This window comes from Mchenga conophoros, linkage group LG14 (genome assembly GCF_057382185.1).
Source record: "Mchenga conophoros isolate Kocher_MC1m ecotype Shallow Benthic linkage group LG14, M_conophoros_male_GT1.1, whole genome shotgun sequence".
NCBI classification, from domain to species: domain Eukaryota; kingdom Metazoa; phylum Chordata; class Actinopteri; order Cichliformes; family Cichlidae; genus Mchenga; species Mchenga conophoros.
Window position 1 is genome coordinate 2,126,539 of NC_140539.1, and position 27,265 is coordinate 2,153,803.

The window sequence follows — 27,265 nt, forward strand, 5'->3', positions numbered from 1 at the left end:
TCGGCCATGTGCGTATGAAAACAAAGGCACTGCACATGTGCGTTTTACCCATATTCTATCTTGATATTTTATTTTCTTATCGTTGCCTAACATTGTACTGGTATTACCGTGAACAGTATAATATGGCCCAGCCCTACACGCCACTGTCATTTTTTTTTTATCCTCAGGCTGGAAATACTCATATGACACAAAGTTACCAACCAAACAGCTAAATCTTTGTTTCCAAAAGGTAAACAAAGTGGAGGTGAACAGTGGGCAGCTGTTCTCTGGGTGAAAACGTGTTGTTGATGTCAGGAGTCAGAAGCCAAACTGCTGCAATAAAATAACCACTCACTGCAACCAGGGTTTGGAGAAGATTATCTCTGAATGCATGAAACTCTAACTCTCCGTGAGCAGCACCAATCACATTTTGTCGTCATCCTCATTTAGTATTCAGAGTATAGCACTGATAGAGTGTGCCCTCTACACTGCAGACTTTAGGAGAACAGAGGGATGTATGAGTAACCAGGTCACTAATATTCCTTGCAAACAGTTATAAGGAAGGTAAGATTGCATTTGCTCAGGTGTGTCCTCACCTCGGGTCACGTGGGAGTCAGTGACTCAGTAGGTTTAACAAAAGAACGTGTTTAAAAAGGAAGAGCACTCTACAGCCCCAAATTAAGATGTCACTCATGTCACGAGACAACACATCCAAATCTAAATTTGCTCTACAGTGAGGGCAAAGTACAAACTACACTCAGGTGTAGTTTGTACTTTGTAGCAATTCTCCAAATGTTACAAATGCTTATAAAGTTGTTACTTTGCTGTGGAGAAGCAATGGCGGCAACATTAAAGGTGTGGTAATAGACACTTTTTCCCACAGCGGTCCATTTGACTTGTCACAGCAGGAAAAGAACACAAAAAGTAACTCTAAGTACCAAGTAAAAAATGAGCAGTTAGCTCTTTATGCACCTCACTGACTGGATCGGAGTTCATCAGAACTGAGATTAGGGCAGCATAACGGCTGTGCAGGTCATTTTGAAGTAACCATTATATAATTATTAGTATCTACTTACTGATAGGTACTTATAATATTTACTAATATTCTATTATTATAACGTTATAATTGAAGTGCTTGTGCGCGACACATCAGCTAGAGGATTGTCCCACATCTTCAGTGAGTGCGTGCATTTTGTGTGTCGTATTGTGAAGGCTTCTCTCCGATATAATTAATATATGTGATGATGATGATAGCAACTCAAAGATCAGACAATCTGTGACAATCACCGTGTGAAGATTGTTTCCATTTTTAAAGATGTTTCAGCAAAACAGTTAAGAGCAGGTGAGTTTTCCATCCCATCTCTTGGACCTGTTATATGTGTTCCTGTTCATAAATCAGAGCAGTGACGAAGGGTTCACAAGCTGCTTCATCTCATTACTGTAAGTCACCACACTATTAGCTTAAAGGCCACACAAGGTCTGCAGGGGTGCAACGATGCACAAAATTCACGGTTTGGTTCGATACTTTGGTGTCACGGTTTGATATTTTTTTCGATACATAAAAATGTTCATGCCTTTTTAATTTGTCATTTATTAAAATTATAATTATATATTTTAACTCAAAAGTACAGCTTTTAAATTTCATGTTGCTGAAACAACAAAGTAATAAAAATAAAAAAATCTATCTGATTGAGAAATCCCTCATCTTTGGAAAAGAGAGTTTATTACAGAGAAATGGCTCTTTCCAAAATAAAAGCTATACTATACGCTTCTTCTGGGCTATGTTCTCAGCAGCATATTAAACATATCTGTCAGGGCTCTGTGTGCGGGCAGGCGGAGAGGAGGATCCAAACGCAGGACTCAGACACTAACGTGAAACTCAAAAACCTCAGCTTTATTGCTGGTACGAAAACAAAACATGAAGTGACTACTGAAACCGGAGAACAGGAACACATCTGAGGGTACGACGCGACACCGAGCATGGGAAAACACAGGGCTTAAATATACAGGGTAGTAATGAGGGAATGGGCCACAGAAGGGAGACACAGCTGGGGGAGATCAGACCAAACAAAAAACAAGAAGCACCATGGTCCAAAAACGCAGAAAAGCACATCAAAAACAAAATGAAACCAAAATCTCAACAAGAGTCCATGAAGAGTTCTGGGGGCCGACCGTGCACACGGCAACGGGGGCGACGGGCGAACAGTTCTGGGGGCCGACCGTGCACACGGCAACGGCGGCGACGGGCGAACAGTTCTGGAGGCCGACCGTGCACACGGCAACGGCGGCAGCGCAGGCAAAACCAATCAGGAGGCCGACCACTTGGAAGGCAGTGGCGGCCACTGAGCAGGTCCGGAGGTCGGCCGTGATGCCAGCGGCGGCGACGAACTCCTTCCGGAGGCCGTCCCCGAAGACCATGATGCCAACTTAGCGGCCTGGAAAACGACTGGCAGAGGCAAGGCGGAACAGGTCGAGCTGGCTCTGACGGCGGTGTGGCAACCGCAGGACCAGGCGAGGCAAGACCAGACGAAGGCGGAGCTGAAGCCGGACCGGGCGTGGATGAAGGCACGGAGGCTGGACCGGGCGTGGATGAAGGCACGGCTGCGGAACCTGACGGCAGCGGGACGGCTGCAGGCGGTGATGCTGCAGGCGATGATGTAGAAGTCACGGGGGATGATTCAGCAGGTGACGGCTGAACAGACTTCCCCGGAGCATCAGCAGATGTGAGGATGTGCTGGCTGGGTCCTCCAGGACCCTCAGTTAACGAGGCGTGGTGCTGGATGGGCTCCTCGGACCGTCCAGCAGACGTGGCGTGAGGCTGGACGGGCCCCTCGGACAGTCCAGCAGACGTGGCGTGAGGCTGGACGGGCCCCTCGGACCCTCCAGCGGAGGCGTGAGGCTGGACGGGCCCCTCGGACCCTCCAGCAGACGTGGCGTGAGGCTGGACGGGCCCCTCGGACCCTCCAGCGGAGGCGTGAGGCTGGACGGGCCCCTCGGACTCTCCAGCGGAGACAGGAAGCTGAACGGGCTCCTCGGGCCCTCCAGCAGACGACACTTGAGGCTGGACGGGCTCCTCGGGCCCTCCAGCAGACGAAACTTGAGGCTGGACGGGCTCCTCGGGCCCTCCAGCTGACGACACTTGAGTCTGGCTGGGTTCTCCCGAACCCCCAGCTGACGAAACTTGAGGCTGGCTGGGTTCTCCCGAACCCCCAGCTGACGAAACTTGATGCTGGCTGGGCTCCTCGGGCCCTCCAGCTGGAGCAGATGCAGGACCAGAGGCAATAGGGACCCCTGACTGAGGGTGAAGATGAGTGACTGACTTAGCAGATGACAAAGCTAATGATTCCTCCACTAACTGCGCTACTGACTGGGCTATGTACTGTAACAAGATTTGGAGAAAGTCTGATTGTGGTAGAGCCTGAGCTATGGGTAGCGGGGGTGAAGACTGAGCTACGGGTGACTGAATTTGAGATGAAAGTGATGGTGGTGGAGTTGGTGACTGGGCTACAGGCGGCTGCTGAGCAGGAAACACTGGACACTGAGCTACAGGCGGCTGCTGAGCAGGAAACACTGGAAACTGAGCTACAGGCGGCTGCTGAGCAGGAAACACTGGAAACTGAGCTACAGGCGGCTGCTGATCAGCTAACTGAGCTGAAGGTGGCTGCTGAACAGCTAACTGGGCTGCCTGTACAGACATAATCCCAGACTCCTGCTGGGACCGTGAATGCTGGCGGCGCATCCGCCGCTTCCCTGTAGAAATGGGATCAGGGCAGGCAAAAGGTGACTTGGAGAAATTCTGCTGTGGCTGCTCCTGCTGTGGTGTGAAAATGACTACTGCTCCAGTCCGTACCACAAGTTAGAATGGAAGTGTGGTTGGATGATGATGGCGAGGGTTGCATTTCTTCTTTAAAGGTGGATCGAACGACTTGGCAATGAACCTTGGCAAAACGTACTGCTGACGTCGAAAGCGGCGAGGGCCTCCAGGAGAGCAGCTAAATCCTCCTTCCCTGGGCCGCCCATGCCAAACAGTTCAAAACAAAAACTGGCTCTCAGAGCTGTTACTATTGTTTTTAATCCATTAATGTCCAGAAAGGTTATGGTGAAGGTAGGTGATGAGAAGAAGTTGTCTAGAAACACTACCTCTGGAAGTCTCTTGTAGTTATCCACAGCGTGAATTATGCGCCAGCAATAATCCCACAGCTGTGCGAGGTACTTTCCCTCTGAGGCAAAAGGTGAGTCCGCTGGATCCATCTTGTGGTCGCGTCGTTCTGTCAGGTCTCTGTGTGCGGGCAGGCGGAGAGGAGGATCCAAATGCAGGACTCAGACACTAACGTGAAACTCAAAAACCTCAGCTTTATTGCTGGTACGAAAACAAAACATGAAATGACCACTGAAACCGGAGAACAGGAACACACAGGCATAATCTGAGGGTACGACGCGACACCGAGCATGGGAAAACACAGGGCTTAAATACACAGGGTAGTAATGAGGGAATGGGCCACAGAAGGGAGACACAGCTGGGGGAGATCAGACCAAACAAAAAACAAGAAGCACCATGGTCCAAAAACGCAGAAAAGCACATCAAAAACAAAATGAAACCAAAAAGGACTAACGAGACGGGGGAGCTAAGCTGCACACACTAACATAAGACCAAGACTTTCACAATAAGACAGGAAACAAGAAGTACTAAACCAGATGCAGACATGACACTGAACTGAAACTGCAATACACATGAGAACCCAAAACCTAAGAACTGATCCCTCACCAAGAATAACAGAAACAGATCTATAATGATAATAATAAACAAAGCACCAGAACATCAGAAAACAATCCATAATGCAAAAATAAACCAAAACATAATAAACTCAAAATACTGGGTCCAACGGACCGAGAACCGTGACAATATCAGGTCCCCATAAGGAGAATCCTGTGCTAACGGCTGTCTGAATGACTCGGGTAAAGTTTGTAGCATGCGTGCTTGTTGTTTTTGTCTGCTTCCACTTGTCTTTGCACGAGGATGCTGTAGGAGTAAATGTGCAGTCATATTCGTTGTGTTCCCACTAGTGCTGTCAGCGTTAATCTCGTTGAAATGACATTAACGCCACAACACGGCAAATCTCCGTTAACGAGCTACCCCTGCGTGGGGCTAGACGGCCAACACGTTAACGAGCTAACTGCGCTAACACACTAGTTCCCACCAATGTAATTGAGCATTGCGTGGCACATCCAACATACTGTTTTACTTTAGTCCATGACGGGTTTACCTTCAGGGTCATACGTCACATGAAAACCAAAATAGTTCCAAACGCCAGATCTGAATGAGGGTGGGGGAGGTTCAATTTGCCATGTTGCAACGAGCTTAACTTCTGTCTGCTAGCTTGCCCTGCGCTCAGTGAATCTGCGTTCGACTACTCCGCCTAGGCTGCACTGTCGAGCACAGATCCACTGAGCGCTCAACACAGACAGCATCGTCAGAAGGAAAGTTGATAAAATAAATTAAAAATTTTGTATTGTTCGTTGCACCCCTAAAGGTCTGAGTGCATTTAATGCCATGCGTATTTTATGTAGAGCTTTTATTCTGAATCCTGAATAAATTCTTCAACCTTTGCCTTCCATTAGAAAAATAAATACTACATGATCAAGCTTGTACTGTAGCCTGTTCTGATTCGTGTTTGCTATATTAAGCTCAGCCTAAGGGACTGCTGGAAAATGACCAGGGAGAGAAAGAAGTGAAACTTTAATAAGAACAGGCAGGAAGTAGAGATGGGGGTGCTTTTTTAAAATCTATACCATTTATTTCTGTCAAAAAATAAATAATAAATAATCAAACATTTTCTTAATGCTAAACTTTGACAGCAAATGGGTACTGAGTGATGACAGTGTAAAGTAAATGGTCTGGTACAGCACCAACTCAATCCGAGCACTCAAACTACAATCACACACAGATTTATGCAGTGCTTTTAAATATGTGTGTTTTTTATCTAACATTCAAACTTCCATGGATGTGCTGTGAGCAGCTCGGGGTTCAGGATCTTGCCAAAGGATGCTTTGACACTTGGATGGAAGGAACCGGGAATCAGTCCGCTGACCTTCTGATTGGTAAGCAACCTGCTCTAAAACCTGAGCCACAGCTGCCCTAAAAGTACATATTAGCACTGTCAACACACTAATAATAATAATAATAATAATAATAATAATAATAATAATAATGGATTGGATTTATATAGCGCTTTTCAAGGCACCCAAAGCGCTTTACAATGCCACTATTCATTCACTCTCACATTCATACACTGGTGGAGGCAAGCTACAGTTGTAGCCACAGCTGCCCTGGGGCAGACTGACAGAAGCGAGGCTGCCATATCGCGCCATCGGCCCCTCTGGCCGAGGATAAAATCGCAACAAACCCTCTGCTTCAGCGCTTTGTGTGTGACACAGGCAGAGAAAGGCAGGATTCTATTCTGAGCACCGTTAACAGCTCTTAACAGACATGTGAAACATATGTGCAAAGACTGTCACATTAAACTGCAAAGTCACACTTCATGTTAAAGAAAAATTCAAGCTAGCCGCAGCATGGATTCAAATTAGAATCCAGGACTCCAGAGAGGCTGTTACTGCTGCAGAGATTTTCCAGCAGAGATAAATGCCTCTTCTTTTGTCATAAAGTACAGATTGTACATATCAGCATTTCCCAGTCATTTATGGACCTCGGCTCTCTGCTATATGGCTTTCAAATGGATGATTTAACGCAATAGGAAGACATGCGTTGCCTTTTTCGCCATCTTAAATGTTACATTGGTGTCTGACTTACTTAAAACATACTTAATCATTTACATTAATCCTTTACATGATCTACCTCAGTGTCAGGTGAACATTATTCACTCCAGTCCACAGCTGTAAGACAGCGAGGACACTGGTCTTAGAAATCAAAACAAACTGAGTATTGGATGATGAGATTGTCATTAGTGTTTGTATGAGGATGGCACTAGAATATCCAAAAATAAACTGCACATGTGGAGGATCCAAATGCAAGAAAGATTTTACTTCTAGCTGATAGATAAATTAATTAATTAATAAATAGTCATGTGGATGTCAGATTCATTTCAATTTTATTTATATAGCACCATATCACAACAGCAGTTGCATCCAGAGTCCTGAAATTGCAAAGACGCTACAATAATACAAAGAAAACAGAAAAAACCTCAACAGTTGAGCACTCATTATATCGAGCACTCATTAACAGTCGAGCAAGCACTTTGGTGAGAGTGGAGAGGAAAAACTCCCTTTTAACGGGAAGAAACCTCGAGGAGTTCCAGGCTCGGTGTGGAGCAGCCACAATGATACAATTAAATTCTGATTCTTTTACTGATATCAATCGTAAATTAAATTCATTATTGATGATTGGCTCTGCTTTGAGAGTGACCACTATTGCTAAGCAACATATCAAAGACATTCATGCAAATTATTTGCACGTTTAAATGTTTGTTCAACTCTTTGTTGTGATCACTGTTGGGGTCATTACTCAAAAAAGTAATGACACATATTACACGAAACACTTTTCTTACAAGTAATGCAGTACAGAACTTAATTACTGCCAGGAGAAAGTAATTCATTAAACTACTTGTGGCATTACTTTCAGGTTATACTGTAAAACAGGTTAAACACGTTGTCTCATAATCACCAAATAACAATATAAGCCTACAAGCTACAGCCCCACACACCAAAACAAATCCCTATCCTGATGAAGACGCACATGTAACGTCTTTCTCTTAGCACAACACAAAAAAGCGATCACTGCAGTGATTCGACTTCAGAAACATGAACAGGGAGAAACAGGCTGCAGTCTGACAGCTCAGCAGTTTGTTGCCTGTTGAAGTTCAGGGTCTGGCTGCTGGGGGTTCACTCAGATTTATCATCGCTCGGGGCTTTTGGGTAGCTTAGCATTAGCATTCTACCTGTGCAGATGGAGCACAGGTAGATGTCAGCTCTCTGCAGATGACATTCAGTTATATATTTCTTTTAAGCCCCAAGATGTTTCTAAGCTGCAGATCCTGAATGGCTGTGAACTTTCTCCAACTTAATGGAGAAAAAACAGAAGTTGTTTGTGCCTCTGACAGATTTGTGCCTGAGGCAATGAAAGCTCTTGGGCCCCATCGTCTATCTAAACCTCTGTAAATCATCTATCTTTGGGATAACTTTTAACTCTGCTCTCACTTTGTATGCTCGTGTCAAATCTCTGGTCCACTCTTGTTTTTATCACTTAAGAAATATTGCCAAGTCCTTTTATGTCATGCTCTGAAGTGGAGATTGTTATTCATGCATTTATTTAATGACATTTCGATAACCGTAAGTCATTGTTCCTTTGTCTAAGGGGAAACTCCCTGAACGTCTGCAGGTTGTTCAGATGCTGCAGCGAGGCTTCTGACTAAATCTCTCATATCACAGCGTCATGGATTCAAATTCATTTTAAGATTCTGGTTCTGACATAGACTTCTTCAGAGACAAGGACCTGCTTACAGCAGTGAACTGTGACATCAGTACAGGTCCCTGATGTCATGTGATCAGGGAGACAGAGCTTCTGCCACTGTGTCCCCAGAATCAAATCTCTCGCTCTGAGCTTGAGATCTGTGGCTTCAGTCGTCTTTTTCAAGAAACAACTACAAACTGTTCTGAAGCACTTTGTGATCTTTGTCTCAAAATGTGCAAAAAAAAAAAATTTGACTCACTCACCTAGTTGCATTCTTAATCAATATAATCAATATTGATTTTATGTGTGTGTGTGTGTGTGTGTGTGTGTGTGTGTGTGTGTGGCTCAAGTGTTGGGAGTTCGCCTTGTAATCGGAAGGTTGCCGGTTCGAGCCCCGGCTTGGACAGTCTCGGTCGTTGTGTCCTTGGGCAAGACACTTCACCCGTTGCCTACTGGTGGTGGTCAGAGGGCCCGGTGGCGCCAGTGTCCGGCAGCCTCGCCTCTGTCAGTGCGCCCCAGGGTGGCTGTGGCTACAATGTGGCTACTACAGTTCGCATACAAGGCGGGTGTCGGAGTGGAGGATGCCATCCTGTACCTCCTACACAGAGCCCACTCACACCTGGATGGGGGAAAAGGCACGGTCAGGATCCTGTTTCTTGACTTTTCCAGTGCCTTTAATACCATCCGGCCCTGTATGCTTCAAGAAAAACTGAACAGGATGGAGGTGGACCCCTGCCTGGTGGCTTGGATCTCCGACTACCTCACCGACAGACCACAGTACGTCAGGCTGAAGGACATCACGTCTGACACAGTGGTCAGCAGCACAGGAGCACCACAGGGAACTGTGCTGTCCCCTCTTCTCTTCACCCTGTACACCTCTGACTTCTGCTACAACTCTGAATTATGCCACATTCAGAAGTTTGCAGACGACACGGCCATCATGGGGTGTATCTGGGATGATCAGGAAGAGGAGTACAGAAGTCTGGTGAGGAACTTTGTCGCATGGAGTCACACAAACCACCTGCAACTCAACACCTCAAAGACTAAGGAACTGGTTGTGGACTTCGGGAGGTCCAGAGAAGGTCCACTGCCGGTTCAGATAGAGGGGGAGGAGGTGGAGGTGGTCAACAAGTACAAGTACCTCGGGCTGTGGGTGGACAATAAACTGGACTGGTCATGCAACACAGAGTACCTGTATAAAAAAGCCCAAAGCCGACTGTACTTCCTCAGGAGGCTGAGGTCTTTTAACATCTGCAGGAAGCTCCTGAGGATGTTTTACCAGTCGGTGGTTGCTGGAGTACTTTTCTATGCTGTGGTGTGCTGGGGGAGCAGCACAGCAAAGAAGGACTCATCCAGGCTGGAGAAACTGATCAGGAGGGCTAGCTCTGTGGTCGGCATGAAGCTGGACACTCTGGTGACAGTGGCAGAGAAAAGGACACTAAAGAAACTGCTGGACATTATGGACAATGCCGGGCATCCTCTGCACACGGCCATTAACAACCAGAAGAGTCTGTTCAGTGACAGGTTGCTTCTCCCAAAGACAAGAACTAACAGACTTAAAAACTCCTTTGTCCCACACGCCATCAGATTGTTTAACTCCTCTCTGGAGGGGAGAGGGAGGGGAAACAGGAGGACAAAGGAGGGAACAACTAAGCTGTAGTGCCTCTTCACCTCACTGTGCAATACCTTTTGTGCAATACTTTTGTAAATAGTCAACGGTGCAATAGACTCAATACTTGAAATGTGCAATTCACTTGTATTTTTATTTTTATTCCTATTTATTCTATTTATCCCCTTCGTATATTTTATTTATATTGTCTCTGTATTTATATATATGTGTGTGTGTATAACTCTGTAACTTCTGTCGGTGCTGTGCTTTTTTGGAAATCGAATTTCCCAGAGGAACCCACCCGAGGGATTAATAAAGTTCTATCTTATCTTATCTTATCTTATGTAGCTGCCATCACCAGTGTGTGAATGACTGGTTGTGTAAAGCGCTTTGGGGTCCTTAGGGACTAGAAAAGTGCTATATAAATACAGGCCATTTACCATATACATATATTTATTTTTTATAACTATAATTATTTCTGCCCTATATATAGAAAATGTTTGGGAGTTTTTGTATATATTTTGTATTGTCCTGTCACTTCATTGATAGATTTGCTGTCCTTTGTGTAATTTGTTTTGCAGTGTGTGTTGTGTACAGTCCAGTAAAGATTTCTTAGATTAAATCACATTTGAAGTCAAACCAGACAGACACACTTTCCAAAAGCAGATGAACTCTGAGGTCAACTCTGTGAATAAGTTTTGCACCAATCTGTCATGAAAAGTGGCCGTTAAAGGTCTCCTGCATAGATGAATTGAGGTTGTGTGTTAGCAGGGGTGACATTCCTGCTCCATAATGATAGTTATTGATCAACATCTGCTCTTTGAGGTAATCAGGAAGTGAACGCAGTGCAGTCCTTAATAAACTGAGAGTTTGTGTCACACTGCTGTTATGTAAGCTGTACTTGAATTTTAAATATTATATAGCTGTGTGTGTGTTTGAACTTCTCACTTGCACCACCAAAAATCAGCACCAATTATGCATTAAGCTGAAAAGACACACGAGACATGTTACAAAACAACAGCACACATCAAACACGCAACGCTTTCATCACTCACAGCAGATCAAAAATCGTCTGTGTTAGCCGGGGGAAATGGTGTTAAAGCACAGGAAGAGCCATCTCAGCTGTCTAGACACACTGACAAACAGAAAACCCCGAGCTACAGAGGGGTAGATGGAGGAAGTCATTTGGAAGAATCATGGCTCCCCAGTATAAATAGCCTGTACGGGGCATGTGTACTGACAGATTAAACCATCTTTGAAGTCTGCCATACATCAGTTGAAACCTCCCTTCCCCTGCTCTTTAAGCTAATAAGCTTAAATCTTCCAGCAGCAGCCAAAGCTGCTCCTCCATAGAAAAAAAAAATTAAAAAAAAGACGAGAAGAGAGAAAAAAAACTTTTAATCCTGGCTTTGATGATACATTATGTGCTGCTGGAAAGAACACTCAAAGTTCCCCCTGAAACTTAAAAGTGACACGGACCCCGTCAGGCTATTCTGGATTGAGGAAGCAGCAGAAAGAGCGTCCACATGACAAAAGCTCCCGCAGCTGGAGGCAGTGTGTGTGTGTGTGTGTGTGTGTGTGTGTGTGTGTGTGTGTGGGTGTGTGTGTTCGTGTGTGTGTGTGTGTGGGTGTGTGTGTGTGTGTGTGTGTTCGTGTGTGTGTGTGTGTGTGTGTGTGTGTGTGCTGGTGGTGGCGGTGGGGAGGGATATTTCCATTCTACACTGTCATATTATCACTTATATTTCAACTCATCCCCACTCCTCGATACGATGCCGTATGTACAAACACAAGCATAAACTCAACATGACCCTGCTTTCTGCATTTGTAGCACTTGGCAGCTCAGCGAGCTTAGATTAAGCTTTGAGGAGAAGTAGCGTTGGGGTGGAGGGGTAGGGGGTGAGGGGAGGAGGGATGAAGAGAGTGTTTTCAAAAAATTAATGGGGAAGGTGAAGGAGCGAAAACAGAATCGTGGAGCGAGATGAGCTGCGAAAGGGTGAGAAACGAGAGAGAGAGCTATGTAACAGAGATCTGCTTTCTGGTTTCTATGGAAACAGCAGGCTATTATCCTCAAACGTCATTTGTTATGAAATTATTTGACTTCAACAAGGGTGGAAAAGACTGAACGAGAGGCAGAGGTCAGGACTCGTGTTTACCTTTGGGAGCTGAAAGTGATCGGTGAGGTCAGACGGGCCGAGGCGAAGCACAGCAAATACACCAAGTCACATTAAAGCATTTAAACCTGCAGCAGCAGATCAGGCTAATGGCAGTCTGCATCTCAAACAAACAGCATGCACTTGCCATGTAAACGTCAATTCTGCTTCCATAAATGTAACATTGTGTGTTTGTCTTATCTCCTGTTCCTAAAGACCAGGATGTGGGAATGACTCCTTCAAGTGCTGCATTTGTGTGTAAAAGAGATAACTCAAAGGGACACTTTCCGCATGCACATCAGCCTTATTAGAGTTTACCCAGAAAGATGCACTAAGAAGGTCGCAGTCAAGCGCTTTACACTACGTTCAGTCATTCACACACTAGTGATGGTAGCTGCCCTGGGGCGCACTGACACAGGCGAGGCTGCCGGACACTGGCGCTACCGGGCCCTCTGACCACCACCAGTAGGCAAACAGTATCTTAGTATCTTGCCCAAGGATAATTTGGCATGCCTGGAATCGAACCACCGACCTTCTGATTAGCGGCTGACCTGCTCTGCCACCTGAGCTACAGCCACCCCTCATACGTTAAAGAATGTATGAGGAATGAATCGGGAATAGCCTGATAGTTGTGACTTCCCTAATAACCCCTGCTTCAGGACAGCATGGTAGGTAAGGATAATTCATTAACCAACCATCTGATTGATACTAAATTACTGTAAACTTAATGTAATAATTATCTGAAAGTTGGTGCGATCATCTTTGATTCAGGCACCATTAGCTGCTGTTTCTGTGCCAAAAGCATTCTCACTCTGATACCTGAAGTAAAAAAATTAGAGTAGAAAGAGCAGTGCAGCTTAGCTGGCCTTTATTAGCTGTACGAGAGCATGAAGTTGCACAGTACAGCATGTTAAGCGTACAGCACAGTGATGCTGTCAGTACACAATAGCTGCGACTGTTGCTGGGACCAAGGTGGAAATGATTATGGAACAGGAAGCAGCTATTCCAAAGTGAAATAGAGAGTTCTGCTCTTACTTAATTGCTAACACATAAAGAAGAAATGTTCACTTTACATGTAGACATGCACATCTAAACGGGCTTTGCTATTTCAGAATAGTGAAAAGAAGAGCTGGACGCAGATAGAGGGAGGGGGAAGTGGACAAGAAATAAGATATGAGGAGGTGGGAGGTATTTGGGTTGGGATGGAAATATCTCCCTCTTGTTTTCCTCTCTCTCTCCCTTCACTCCTCCCTTCTGACCGGCTCCCGAGAGCGCTCCAGGTGGCCCTCTCTGGAGCCCCGCTCACAACGGCCAGGACAGGGCTTTCATGCCAGTCGCTACCTCGAGGTCAATGGGTTTGTTCTGGCAGGGCCTGTTGCAGTGAATGGGCATCATTACAGTTTCATTATAGCGGGAACTGGCTGGAATGAAAGCTGTATTTAACATCCAGAAGAGCCCCTGCAACTACTTGAAAGCTAGAGGGGAGAAAAGGAGAGACAGAGAGAGCGAAGCGAATGTTGATGGTAAATGAGAAAGAAGCTTTTCAGGTATCACGTCTGGAGAGGTCAGTTCAGCTGTGAATGAAGATATATATATATGTAACCCATCACCAGCTCACGTGTATCACATAAATAATATTAATAATTTATTTATACAGGACCTTCAAAACACAGAGTTTCAAAGTGCGTCACAGTTCAAATAAAAGCTGTACATTGAGAAACGTGCACATGTTAAAACATAAGGACACACTGACGACGTTCACTCCAGCGCACAAATACATGCACGCGTGGTTTCCAACCATGGTGACCAGTGTTGGTCGACCTACTTGAAATAGTAATTAGTTACTAATTACTGATTACTTCTCCAAGAAACTAATCCTATTACTTTATTGATTACTTATTTTCAAAAGTAATTAGTTACTTTATTACTTAATTACTTTTTTAAAAAAAAAGATACACAACCTGAATATGTAACAAAGCAACAGACCTTTTTTTTCTGTATTTGCATCATATAAAACTGAATCAAGTGAAAAAAGTCTAAGTTTAAATTTTTTCACGAGTTTTAATCTTTTAACTTTATGCAAATCAAACAAAACTTAAATTATTTGCAACCTTCTCTGGCTGGAAGAAACGTGTTTAACATTGAAACCTACTGTCTGCTTGTTCCAGCAGATAAAATAAAACCATGTTTTGTGTTTGCACTCTTTCAAGTAGATGCAAGTAAAACACAGTAAAAATAAATCAAATCAAACATTCAGCAGCTCTTAAATCTGTTTCTCTGTGAATGTCACGTTGCCGTGGCAGCGTGCTCGCTGCTCGCTCAGATTTGAAGTTTAAATTTTTCGCTGTAGAAAGACGTTTTCCTCCCACACAGAGTGAGCAGCGGACGCTAATGTTTGTGTCACTTTTTACAGAATCAAACTCAAAGTAATGGGATTACTTCCACGCTGTAAACGCTGCACGGTCGTACTCTCTCCATCACTCCATGTTATCCATTGTTGATCTGCACACGTCTGTTGCTGCCACGGACGCCGCACGCTCGCACGTCACTGTCATGAGACGCTCTCACAAACAAAATCACAGTTTAGTAACGCAGCGTGCTTACTGGAAAGTAGCAGGAGTCTAATTGCAATAGTAATCCCTTACTTTACTTGTTACTTGAAAAAAGTAACCGGATTACAGTAACGAGTTACTTGTAACAACCTGACTGACTGAGGAAGGCTGTTCCACAGTTTGGGACCTATACCCTCAAAGTGAGATTAGTGAGGGACAGCCCTAAGGCCCCGGCTTTTTGATCGGAGAGCTGCATTGATAAGGTGTTAGAAGCTCCGCTAAATAAGCAGGAGCCTGTCCATGTAGTATCTTATATGTCAACAATAATAATAATGAATTCTGAATTTCACTGGGAGTAAATGAAGGGATGCAAGGAAAGCTGTAACATGTTAGCAGCCTTGCTGCTGCAGTCTGAACCAATTGGAGACAATCTGTGGAGGAACGAGAGACGCACGTGAGAAGTTAATGCAATAATCAAGACGGGAGAAATTTAAGTGAGTATTCAATGTTCAAGATGATTGAGTCAGACTGGGTTCAAAGTGGTAACAAGGTTTTTAGCAGAGGGTTTGATGTTATTGGCGAGGGGGCCGATGTACAGGCCTAGTGCTAGAACCTGAGTTCTACCAGAATCCAGATGGAGGAAATCAGAGAACATCCAATCAACAATGGCAGAGAAACATTCACTGAGGCAGGAGAGGCTGCTGAGGCTGTTGGGCTTGACAGAAAATATAACAGTGTGTCATCTGCATGGCAGTGGGAGGAGCTTCTTTAGAAGCATAAATCAGGTGGAAACATAAATAAACAGAATTCATCCAAGGACTGAGTGCCCCACTCCACATATGAGCGGTGCATATGAGGACATACATCGATTAATGCGAGTTATATCTGTTTGATAAGCAGGGGCGATTTTAGCCCATTTTTGGGGGTGCTGATCTTTGATCCCCCAAAAATGGATCAAAGATTTCTTACTTTTTTGACAATATTTGCTATTTGTGTGACACACTACTAAAAATATAAAAAGTACACAGTACATAACAACAAAAGTATAGATACCCCCCCCTCCCAAAATGGTTTGTTCCCCTGCTCTGGCTCTAGCGCTGTTGCTGCCAGAGCGATGGTGGCTGAGATGCCGCTGAGCGGAGGTGTAAGAGCCTGGCTTAAAACAGGACATATTAGCTGCATTTAACCTTCAGTTACTCTTTATATAGTTGGTAGGAGTCAGACCATGTTTCTTTTTAGCTGAAAAACATTACACCAGGTAACCTGCAGTGTTGAAAACGTGTTTTCTGACGATGTTTGCTGCCCTACAATCCGTCCTGCTCTGTAGTCAAATCAGCAACATTTCATTGTCCTGTTGCTCCCATTGAAATGTATGCAGCCTATTTAAAATCTAAAACTTATAATTGTCCGTAGCTGCTGTTGTTACCACTGTCCTGTTTGAAATGGATACTAACTGACTGAATGCCCATTAACCTTATAACTGTTGTGTGTGTGTGTGTGTGTGTGTGTGTGTGTGTGTGTGTGTGTGTGTGTGTGTGTACAGAGAGACAGCCAGGTTCATAATGGATGTGTTTCAATATTTATCTTTTATTAGATGTTCATGTGGTTTGGTTATTTGCCTTTTGGTTGAAAGTACACTGAGAGGACTTTTTATTAGTGATCTTAATAGTATTTTTTTCATATTAATGTAATTTTTCATCTAATTGAATCTATTTGTGTATGATTGTCAGTCCAAAGAGGGAATGTGAGGAGAAAGTACGAGGTCAGGAAGAACCAGGTAAGCAAACAGACAGACAGCAGTGACAGGCACAACAGAAACTGTTAAACTGACAAAGAGAAAAACCTGATTTTACTCACAGTCTGGAAGTTGTGTCCTCCCTGTATTAAAGCTGCTAAACAGAATCTGCTAAACAAACTGGGCTGAAACACTTTGAGCCTCTTTAACAACATCCCAACATAACATTATCATTGATCGGGGAGAGTAAAATTAATGATATATTTTTATGTGGTTCAACCACAACTCTACTGAAACCTCAGCCAGTAATAGGTCAGCCAACCGTTGGACAGTCCAGTTGTCTGTATGACTGCTGCAGTACGTGCATCACATGTGTTCACTATCAGAAAGAGCCAAACAGCCCTGGTGGAGCGAGCAGCTGTAAAGAGAAGCAGATGCTCTGTTTCTACAAATGTTTTAAGCTTGTTTCAAAGATTCTGTACAGCAGCTTTAAATGTTTTCCAAAAGCACACACACACTTATCAGTGTTTCTCACACTTGTTACAGTGTGGACCACCTGAGAAAATGTCAAGCTCTCCCAAGCACCAAAGCATGAAAGTCATAAATCTTACAACACAAAATTAGTATCTGCAGTAAAGATTTTTCATGCATTGTATACATTCTACCACAGGCAAAGTTGCCTACATTTTTATAGTTTTTTTATTAATATTTTCTAATAATTTATTTGTAATAATTTCTTCTGTTTTTGGAGTGTTTTTTATGTATCTGTATTATATTATACATACACATTAAAAGTGAATCTCTGTCCAAAAAATGCACTCAGTTTACTTTTTACTCACTATGAGCATCATTCATTATTAATAAACCAGTAATGAAGGTTAGCATATGTATTTTTTTATTCCAATCCATTCTTCGTTAGCAGCATTTAAATAACCTTTATCAGATTTGATGGTTTTGTTACAGACTTTTCAAAAAAGTGTTTTGCTTTTCTTTCACAAATGTGGGATTAAATTGTTAAAATGTACAAAACAGTGACGTCATGTTTTGTGACGAGGACCCAGGCACAGAGAGACCTGATGAATTTAAGAATCTTGTGATTCAATAAAGAAATTTGCAGACTTGCACAGAGATGGTAAAATTATGGTGACTGATAATGGAGATGAATACAACAGACGATGAGGACAGGGAGGAACAGGGGTTTAAATGCACCAAGGAGACAGACAGAGAGAACTCGGGACAACTGGAGACATTTAAGGATGCAGGGACTGACAGAGACAGGGAAGATGTCTCATCGTGATGTGTAAAGTTGATCTTGCCTGGTTGAGCAGCTCTCTGGGTGCTCAGCACCCCCAAAGCTCTGATCCTAGAATCGCCCCTGTTGATAAGTATGAAGAAAACTGAGCACACTGGATTCAGTAAACATTAAATCAAGCAGGGCTGGAAACATGTTGCACTAAATTAAATGCCTTTGCAAATTCTGTGTCAGTGCAGTTAGAGGGATCAATATGTAAATGATCAAAATTACCAATAACAGATTCATTCAATAAATGATTGCAGAATTTGGGAGGTCAACAGATTACAATACAGTAAACTGGATATTCCTATTGAATTTTAAAGATAGTAAATCATAGGAGTTAAAAGAACCAGGATCAAATGGGTTTAGATAATCCTCATGAATCACTGCTGTTCCTCCACCGTGGGCTTCGGGAGGCAGAGCTCTCGGTTCAGCTTTGAGTCTCAGTGACAAAGAAAGTGTCTGATTTCTGAGAGGTAACAAAATTGTTACGTATGAAATATGTATTAGATCTGGATCTACTGTTAAAAGGGCAAATAACTGAAGTAGAGACAGGCTAGAGAGGAAGAGGTTTACAGCACACAGTAATTAGATTACTGAGTCTGGGTGCACAAATATGGACAATGTGAAGGTTTTTCTGTTTATGCCGTATATTCAGGTACATAAAGTCTAACACTAATACGTGGCTCACATACAGAGTAAAATGGTTGGTGAGGAGTTGAAAAGATTAGAAAATATTTACTTTTAAACCTTCCAAATAAATTATTAGCTAAAAATGTTCCTCCATGTGTGGTGGGCCCTGTTTGTGGAAACTCGATTTGTTGAGCTCAAAGTATTTTTTAAAAACAAGACAAAAATAAAGAAATTATTAAAGCTCAAGAAAAAGGACTGTGTGCATCTTTACGACATGTTTCTAGAACCTTGTTGATGGGAGCACTGGTAATGCTGGTTAGTAAACTAGTAACCAGCAGGCAGGCTGTCAGCCGACACATGATGTTCTTGACTGATTTCCTTCTAGTATTAATTTCATGTATAATTTTATCTGTAATTAATGAATCGCCTCGAGCTGACTGTTGTTGTGTTTGCTGTATAAATTTACACACACACACACACACACACACACACACACACACACACACACACACACACACACATTTATTACAGGAGGTGATTGTCATTGGGAGGAAACTGAAATAGAATTTTTCTCTACATGAATGTTTATATGTGGAATTTCTTTTCATCGTTGGCTTTATTAAATACATAAGTATAAAGTTTGAGCATTTCAGATGGTTCAATGCACTCGAGGTCATTCAATTTAATTCCAGCATCATACATGCTCAGCATTTCTTACCACAGTTGTTGCAGTTACACATTTGTTGTGACTTTCTATCATTTTATGTTCTAATATACTTACATTTCAGCACGTGCTGAGAATTTTGAAGGTTTTCTTTCACAGTTTCTGTTGATCCTCAACATCCCTGCTGTGGCCTTTACAGCCTGAACTCAGAAGCTTATGTGTTCTCCAATATTTGATCATTTCCAAAAGTAAGAAATAAAGTCAGTGGATGGTTTAAGGAAAGAAAAGACTTAATGACTGATTTAATATCTTTGGAAACTATTTCACTAATATATTTTTTCAAATAAATTCCCATATAAAAAATAAAATTATATTTAACATTTCTGTGTATGAAGGAATATGAAATGGTAAATATGGAAAGGTAATTAAGTGAAACAGAAATTAGTTCTCAGAGGAGGACATGATCACTAGATCATAACAAAAACCTGAGAATTATGAATAACTTGATAATGCAACACTTGGCACAGTTTAATCAATTAAGACAAATTTATACAACAAAGTTTGATGCTGCACAATTCAGCAGTTTTTCTTTCTTTCTTTTTAAGAATATTGAATTTGTTGAAAATGATTTAATATTTATAAAAATGTTAATCTGAAGCTTTAAAAATTAAGACTATTTTAATAAAGGCTTAAAGCTTTTTCACCTGATAATTAGACACAATTCATGTTTTTTTCTCCTGTAAATTTTTACTGTAATAAATCAGAGTTAATGCAGGAAAACTGTGAACATCAAAAAAACAAAACGGTGAAATGATCAAACCTGAGCATTTTAAGCTGCTCTGTTCATTTGACCTGTTTGAGCCTGTGTGAAACAAACAGACGGCACTCAACGGATGTTCCCTGAAATTAAAACACATAAAGAATAAAGCCTTGATGCTGTAATAAACGTTACTGAGCTTGAACAATAAGAAAAAGCACAAATATGTATGTAGATGATTTTTGACTTTTGTCCAGCAGCAGAATGTCTGATGACAAATAAAAAGAGTTTTAATTTTATAATAACAGAAGTTAATACAAAAAGGACGTTACTTTACAATTAAAACAAACAACAAAAACAAATATAATGAATAGAATAATATAGTAATAATATATAATGAAATAATAATAATGTAATCGAATGCATTTTATTACTTTTAATATTGTATTGTCTTTGTATTACAGTATAAAGCACCTCGAGGCAGCTGTTGTGATTTGCACAATAATTAAAAACTGAATGCTGTCATATCCTAGTTTGTATGGTTTGAATGTTTTAGATATTGTGTTTTATTCAGTTATTTTTATTCAGATATATTGTTGGGAATTTTCCTGCCACACAATGAATTGTTATCAAACTGTTGGAATTAAAGTAAAAACTATTGATTTAAGTGAAGTAATAACCGTCTGTAGAGTATTTATAACAAAAAGATTTTTGAATTTATTACATAATCTGATCAGAAGCAACTAAAAATGAACGGGACTGAAAGGTGCACGAACGACAGACTCATATCCTCCCTCATGTAATGGTCCCTCCCTCGCCCTGTCTCTCCCTCGCCCTGTCCTCAGATGCCTTTTGGCCTACTTTCAGCTGCAGAGAGCTCCAGTGTGTGTGAGCCAAATCTCTGCGTGGATTTAAAGGCAGAGCGTGCGAGAGATGGAGGCAGAGCGAGAGACAGCGAACCGGGTGACCAGAAAATATCATGTCAAATAAGGTATTCGGCTTTGGGCCGTGGGGACGCTCGCTGTGCCTCCTCATATTTGTTCCAGTGGTCACGGCTGACAAACAGATTTAATCAGCTTCTTTGGTGCAACAGTCCTAATCATCTTTGAATCATTAAGACATTACAATCAATACCAAAAGAAATACATTTGATTAGATGGTAATCTGTATTTGATTTTTCCTCATTTTACATTAAAAAAATGCAGAAATTGAGTCTCAAGTGACAGTTTTGGAAAATAAGCACGACTCTAAAACCAAACGTCAAAATATCCTGTTAAAAATCATGTTTTACAACGAATTTCCACTCTGCTGTTTGTTTTCTATAATTCAAGCATTTCATGGCAAATCACAGGACGAGTGTTAGATGGACTCACGTGGAGGTGAGAGGCTCGGGACATCCAAGTGTGGAAACAGTGAAATACATCCAAATATGTGCCCGCAGGTTTAACATAGTGTGTGTTTGTTAGATACTCATTCTTTAAATGACTCTGCATGTAAAGAAAGCCACTAAAGTCAATCCTGATGAACTTACCTGATAACTGTGAGCAGAAACTGACATGATTCATTATTATTGGCTGACTCTAGCATTCAGCTCACTGAGAAAAATGTGTAGTTACAAATGTGATGTTTCTTTAAGAAGTGAAAATAAAATGAAGACGACAACTTTGAACGATCCATTAGTGCGTCACTTTATTCAAAGATTATTTCAATGAACACAAAAAAATGTTCCTTTATTCTAAATTGATATTGTTTGATTTTCCCAAAAAATACACTATTATTTGCAGCATCATCTTCCCTGTATGTGTATGTGTGTGAAGCTATAGCTATGATCTGATTTCACCAACCATAGGATGAACTCTGGAGAAGGTACAGGCCCCGTGTACTCTCATACCATCTTCGCACTCACTAATCCTTCTGCAAAAGAAGCTTTATGTGTCCATAATCCGTCTCGTTATCACCGTCCAATATTAAACCAACAGCTATGTGGAAGTAACAAGTCCAGACAGAACTCTCGGGGTGTTCAAAGTACTTCTTGGAAATGTGGTGAATCAGTAAGGATGAGGAGGCAGGATGAGGTAGAATGAACTGTGCTGCATGGACCGGTGAAACGTGAGGATTCTCCTGTGACCTATGTATCAAATTTAATAGTATACTTTTTGAGAATATTGTTACTGTTAGGTTGGAGGTACTAGTACACTGCATATATCACAGTTTTAGCCGTACCACTTAAAGGTACTGTGTTGCATTGTGCTTAAACCGGACTAGACATTTTTTCAAAGTGTATAAAAATTCACCACGTGTGGTGTTGGACTGTTAACCATGTTGACATGTGACCAAAGATACTGGGGTACATTAGCACTGATATCTTAAACACTGCACTGCTCACAAAACACTGCATGCTAGTGTTTGCATGTCAACAATTATACTTTGAAGCAGAAAACTAGAAATCGCCCAACACAGTGAATAAGTTTCATATATGAATAAGAAACACATTAGCTAACACTAGCACATCTGTGTTAGCATTCTTCATTTCCCATAAATGTTAAAATGTTGGTACATTTCGTCAAAGAACAGAAAACAAGGACATTTCATTAAGACTTTATTTACATGTTTACATTACAGAGACATGTGAAGCATTAAAAAGCAGCTCCTACTGTCAGAGATCACACGCATGTCCTGGTCAAACTATAAGCTATAAAAGAAAGATGTCTACACAGCGTGTGGGCAGCTGGTTGTTATATGCATCTCGTGTTCATGAACTGTTCCCCGACATGTCCTGACCTGGTCTAAAAGGCTGCAAGAGAGAGAGAGAGACAAAGTCATTTAAAAGCTGTTACACAACGAAGCCCGAGCACAGCCTGAAAAACACAACCACAACACTGAAACCAAGAATGTGCTGATTTTCCTCTAAAAGCAACAAAGAAACACTTATTGATATCTGCACACTTTTAATAAATCATGCAAACATTAATGTAGGTCCGGTCAGAAAAAGACTCATGTTTCACAACAATATAAAAATGTCTCATTTAAAGACATATGGACAGAGCTGAAAGAAGACTGACATCGTCCTCGTCAGCTGTCTTTTTTAATTTATTGTTTTTAAGGAGATCCTGTAACACGTCTCCGTAACTCACAGAAACAAAAACAACAGTAGGAGCTTTAATAATAGAGTATAAAAATACTCCCAAAGATGAAATAAAAACACGTTAGACGGCCGAATCTCACGCTTCACACAGAGCTTCTATTAATAAGTGTAAGAGTTGAAAGAATTGACAGTCACGTGAAATGACAGCAGTGAGGTTTTATTTAGACACGTAGGACACATCAGAAGGAAGAGAAAAAACTTCTATATTTATTCAGAAGAAATTGAAGTATCTATATGAACAAACGTGGCGTCCAGATTCACCACAGTCGGTTTGAATTAAACAAATAATTCCACAAACTGAGATAACACAGGAGGGTGAATCGAAGTTTACATCAGAATATAATATAAAACAACTTGTGACAAATAGTCTAAAAATAGCACAACTGGATCATCTGGAAATATCCAAAAACACACGTGTGTGTGGATTAATGGAGCACATTAACCAGTCGGAAAACTGGGTTTGGAGAAAAAATGGTGAATTGAGTCACACGAGACTGCTGGGCAGGTCGTAACAGGCTCTGTACAGTATGTCGAGCTGCAGTGCTGTTCAGTAGCTTGGCTTAAATCTGAGATGCAGCATATTTCAGTATCGTGTCGGTTATAACGAGCGCCGGCTTTGTTAAATGATCTAACAGGAACTTCACACACGATACAAATTCTGCTCTTCGCTCCGTTTCCACTAGAAGCACAATGTGAAGGCTAAAACAAAAGCATCACAGCCACCACAGATGAACAGAGCAGCATGAAGCTACAATACCAAGACAGTTCACTGAGACAGGAATTAGATGGAAGTTTATTCATCTCAGACAGCTCCAGTACTGGGACAGAGTTTTAAGCTTTAAATCGCACCCTCTATTTCACATTTAAGGTAATCGGCGCCAAAGAAGGATCGCAGCTCTGAACGTTCTTCATGAACACACGTCAGAGGACGCCTGTTCAGTTTGAACAGAAAGTCGAAGGTGCCTCGTCCAGGTCGGCGCGCACATGTGGATCCTGCAGATCCACATCCACTGCAGATCCTGCAGGATTTTCTGCTTTAAAAGAAAGAATGAAACGATTCAGTGTTTACAGCATGACTGTTCAGTTTATCTTAATCAATAAAATACTTCTGTACTGATACCTGTTAGTGTTTAGAAAATAAAAGCTTTTGCTTTAATAACATTCTGAAAAGATTTTCACATTATCGCTCAACAGGAAGAGTTTTTACGACTTTTATCCACTCCAGCTTCAGAGGAAAGACTGAAATACAGGACAAGTCATTTTTACCGTTATAAACAAAGCTCATAATCACTGTTATGTTGTAATAGGAGGCTGCACTGATTCATAGAAGCAAAAGCCTCAAATTGTGTCACAGACTTGATCTCATCCAGATCCAGCTGATGCATCGCTCTCCCACCACCAAATATGTTTCTGATATTATCTCCCCGACCAATTGAAATAAATATGTTAACAAAAAGAAATGATGAGCACAGCTTTCTGGTTCGTGTGCTTCAGCATGTTTTCCTTCAAACGTACAAAAACCACCAAAAACACACGACGATGATGATGATGCACAGGAGGGTTACACGTTGACTCATCGGGGGATTTCCAGCCTTTCTTTAAATGCAAAGTGACCTGCAGCTGCCGCTCGTCACTACCTGGCTCTTTATTGGAGGAGCTTTTTAATGCACAGACGTGCGCCTGCGTGTGTGTGTGTGTGTGTGACTGTTGACATACTGTGGGCGACTCTCAGATTAATGAGGTTCGTTAGTCTGTAGTCTGGTTAATCTGCTGCTGTAATGCGGCTGTGCGTAAAGCTCCTCTAAACTTGCCTCGTTCACACAGGCTTGCGCACCAACACACCCAGACAAACGACAAGTGATGCTGAAAATGCACCGGTCCATCCCACCAGCGCATTTCAAAGCCGCCCAGATGGCAGACAAAACAGCGTACAGTTTGGCAGTCGGTGCCCAGACCGGGCGAACAGAAATGAGAGAAACAATGAAAGCTCTGGACGTGCCCCAAATTCTAAATCTTTGGCCAAGCTGCAGAGCCGAGGAGAGCCTCAGCAATTCCAGCTACGCGGCGAGAAAATCGGCCCCAGGTGTGCAACAGTTAGAAAAAAACAAAAAAATGCCCTCTGCTGCTCTCAGATGCCGTGGGTAGCGAGCATTGGCCGGCACGAGAGGACCCACGTGGAGCTGCGACGCCATCTTGTTTCACCGACAGACTTGGAAGGGGCAGCGATCCCCTCTGCAGTATGGGGAACACACACACACACATCACATCACAGACGTGTTGACAGATAGTGTAGGAAGCACACTGGTTATTGATGAATGAGCTTCTCCCGCCTGCAGCAGAGAGCGGCTGTGTGTCGAAGGGAGTGGCAGAAAAAAAGCTGCAGATTGGCGAGCGAGGCTGATGCAGAGGGAAACCATCCCCGCTGCCACAAAGAGGCTCATCGCCAGCCGTCTGTCGCCTACGTCGATGCATTTTCACAGCGTGCCGATCGAGCTTTCTCACTTTTACTCTGAAATAAGCTGACTCGATTTTCACGAGAGGGTTTAGGCATAACCAACGGACCGTCCTCACAAACCCACACCAGGGTCGGCCTTCAGCAGTCCGTCTTAACGGAAAGTTCGTCCACATTAAACAGGATTACAATCAACTGTTGCCATTCCCGGCTGAATTTTGCAAGTCTGGAGACTAAAACTAGACTAGAGTAAATCCCTGGGATTGTGTAATGCAGCAGCTTTGCAAGGCACGCGTTATTCCAGACCACCACTCCAGACTCTGCTGTGGAAAAGCAAGCACAGAAACACATTTTCTATAAAGATCCTAACATAATCTGGGTGATGGAGCAGCTTATCGTAGCTGGTACATGCCCAGCAGTCACACTGTAAGTGTCTGTCCTCCATGTCTGGCTCAGCTTTGGGGACACAGTGTACAGACAGTGTGCAGAGGAGCCGAACAATGGACGACGCAAGCCTGCGGCTCCTTTGGAGCTTAGCGGCTAGGCGCTAACTTGCTCCAGGTTAGTGTGCGCTCACTGAGCTGAGCGAATCAAAAGCGATTTGGAGGCAGAGAGAATGTAAAAGAAGAGACGGGGCTCACAGAGGCGTTACATAAGACAGCAGGGTTCAAGCTACAGTCCATGTTGGTTCATCAACAACACGATGAAAGGTTCTTCTGATCGGAGGCAAAGCACTGAGAGGGTGAAGCTCAACACATCGGTATATTATACCACATAACTGTCAATGCAAGAAACACAAGTGAAGTGGAAACCGTTACACTGAAGCATTTACTAATGAAAATGAGTTTAGCATTAGGGTCACCACCGTACATCGACCCTGCTAATTACCTTGCTAAAATATGAAACGCACAAATCTAGCACTGAACTTTCTGCATGAAGGGGAGTATCCATGGAGATAACTTATCATCGATACCCTGCTACGCTCCATTAATGCCACAACACGGTGGAGTAGGAGTTCAGGCAGATATCGAAGAATCAGGTAGTCAAAGAGCTGCTGCTGTTCTGCAAATGGGTATCGCGAGAGCGACCTGCAGGGTGGAGTGGATGTGCAGATCTCACCCATTAACCAGCAGCTGGGTGAGAAATGAAGCTCGTGCAACAAAAGCCACCACGTGCCTCTATGACCAAGTCAGCAGGTAGGATCCTCGTTACTATCGATGACAAAGTGTCGCAGCTAGACACCAGAGTCCAATCAGAATCGACTCAGCAGCTGCACCGTTCATTCATGGATCGCGGTCGGTGGTGGTATCATCGTAGTTTAGAAATGCCCCGGCGATGGCTGCTAGCCGCCTCCCAGTGTTTTCACGTTGTCACCTTTGCTTTGCGTTGGCACGCGCGAATAAGCGTTAATGTTGGCGAGGGTTTGCTGAGGTCAAGCACATCATGTACAGAGCTGTCATAGTCACGCTCTCGACATCCCTCTGTGCTGCTCTCAAGTCACGGACGCCGAGCAAGTATCCAGGCCTGCTGCAAAAGGGCTGCAAGACTTATCACTGTGCACAAGACGAGACTGACACCATTGCCACGGCATTAGCACCATCCATCACAAGCTGCTCAGCAACACCTATTGGCTTTAGCAGGAACATGTACTGGTTTTAGCGAGCATTGTTAGCTTCAGTGCTCCACCTGAAGCTGTTTTTAAAAAATTAGTAACTAACAGTAAGCATTAGTCATTATTAGCCATTACAGCTCTGAGTGGGCCCTCTTTTTCAGACCACGTGACACGAAAACTCAAACACAGAATCCTGCGGAGATTCATCAACATGTTACT

General features: G+C 42.8%; 1 long non-coding RNA gene across 9 annotated transcripts in view; it reads right to left on the minus strand.

Annotated features, from left to right (window-relative positions):
• Positions 1-22,423: 22,423 nt before the first annotated feature.
• LOC146559066 (uncharacterized) overlaps positions 22,424-27,265 on the minus strand; it is a 113,865-nt gene continuing 109,023 nt past the window's right edge. For 5 of the 9 annotated variants that reach the window (XR_014888260.1, XR_014888265.1, XR_014888264.1 and 2 more), the window contains one exon: positions 22,424-24,013. This is a non-coding gene — a long non-coding RNA (uncharacterized LOC146559066). Of the gene's footprint in view, positions 24,017-27,265 lie in introns of all 9 variants that reach the window. The other 4 variants (XR_014888261.1, XR_014888268.1, XR_014888267.1 and 1 more) reach the window with 1 other exon arrangement.